A 1,879-nucleotide genomic window follows, 5' to 3' on the forward strand; every position below is an offset into this window, starting at 1 on the left:
TCTCATCCTAAGAATGGCAAGGATGGAACACCACGAGCCATGGATTGATTGGATGTCAGAGCCTTGGGCGCTACGCGCACGTCTCCTGGTGGAGCTTTGGCGAGTCATGAACCCACATCGGCAAAGAGAAAAAAAAAGCGCTATTGGCGAGAGCACTGGACCGAGACAGTCTACGTGCTGGACATTGGAATGTCCGACTTGGTAGACACCAACGGTGTATCGGACAGTAGTCCCGAGCGTGGATCGCGGGCTGATCGTGGAGTGGCACGTAACCCACTGAGCGCTGCTCAAGTTTCGAAGCGGTCGCTGCATGTCATGCATGACATGGTCGGCCAAGAGCCGAGGCATCGAGGGCGAGGCCCCGTGATGCACGTGAAGTGGTACGTCAACCACTGAGCACTGATCATGTTACGAAGCAGTTGCTGCATGTCATGCGTGACATGGTTGGCCAAGGGCCGAGGCATCGAGGGCGAGGCCCCGTGATGCACGTGAAGTGGTACGTCAACCACTGAGCACTGATCATGTTACGAAGCATTCGCTGCATGCCATTGATGGCTTGGTCGGACAGAGTCCGAGGCATCTTGGGCGCGGTCCTTCAGATGCGCGTGGGGTGGCACGTTATCCACCTGATGACGACTGCGCAGCCAGCAACTCCTCGTCGGATGTTGTTAATGACATCGGGGCTCTAGTGGAGCAGAAGTGGGCTAACACTGGACGACGCTGGGTGCGTGTTCCCACTGGTCTCGCCGAGACGTACAACCTCTGTGGAGAGGCGGCGGCAATACCGTATGTTGGCTGAAAGACGCCGGGCGTCGACCCTGATCCGGGGTGTGTCTACCATAGACGATGGTGCACAGTTATACACCCTTGGCAACGTTATGACGGGAAGAGGAAGATGGCGACGTCCGCCTCGAGGCTATGCTTCTAAGGTCTCGACTGGCCGGTTCCAAAGAAACAAAAGGACTTGCGTAAGTGGCTTAGTCTCGCCAACTACTTGCACAAGTACAGCGTAAATTACACAGAAATGGCCCGGCCATTATCCAATCTTATTAAATAGGATGCGGAATGGTGTGTAAACGCCGAACATCTAGAGGCTTTTGACGGGGACAAAGACAATCTCCTGCATGCACCAATACTGGCGCTGCCAGACCCTGATCGTCCTTTGTGACGCTTCGAACTTTGCCATCGGCTATGCATTGCTGTAAGCAGACGCCGAGGGGCGAAATTGGGTGATCGCGATCGATTCTCGACAGCTCAAAGCTGCAGAGAAAAACAACCCAGTTCATGAAAAGGAGCTACTTGCGATGAAGTATGTACTTGTCAAGTTCAGGGTTCACCTTCTCGGCTCCAAGCCGTATGTGATCTATACAGTTCATGCGTCACTACGCACTGTGACTCAGTTGCCCCACCTTTCGCAGAGGATTGCTAGATGGCTATTTTTCTTTGCGGAATATAACTTCGAGGCAAAGTTAAAGCCAGGTAAAAAAGCGAAATGCTTTGGCTGACGCGTTATCACGCAGACCAGACTATGAGCTTGCTCATGTTACAACTGTAACGTCATCTGTGACGGATTGATCCACCCCGCGTATGCGATGTGTGTAGCGCTGCTACGGGCTCTTGGGCGCAAGGAGTTTGGAGACTCGGACAAAAAATTGTCGCAAAGACTGCGTGCACGATTGCACCGATACCCGCTGAATAACGGCTTGCTATATTATAGCACCAATTCAACGGATACACCACGAATTGTCGTTCTTCATGATGAGAGGTTGAAATATCACATCCTCTATGAGGCTCACGACACGCCAATCAGTGGTCATCTCAGTCGTGAGAAAACGTACAACTTTGTGAGTCACCACTATTGGTGGCCCAAGTTGTACAA

The sequence above is a fragment of the Plasmopara halstedii genome (assembly GCF_900000015.1).
Source record: "Plasmopara halstedii genome assembly, contig: Scaffold_1651, whole genome shotgun sequence".
Lineage (NCBI taxonomy): Eukaryota > Oomycota > Peronosporomycetes > Peronosporales > Peronosporaceae > Plasmopara > Plasmopara halstedii.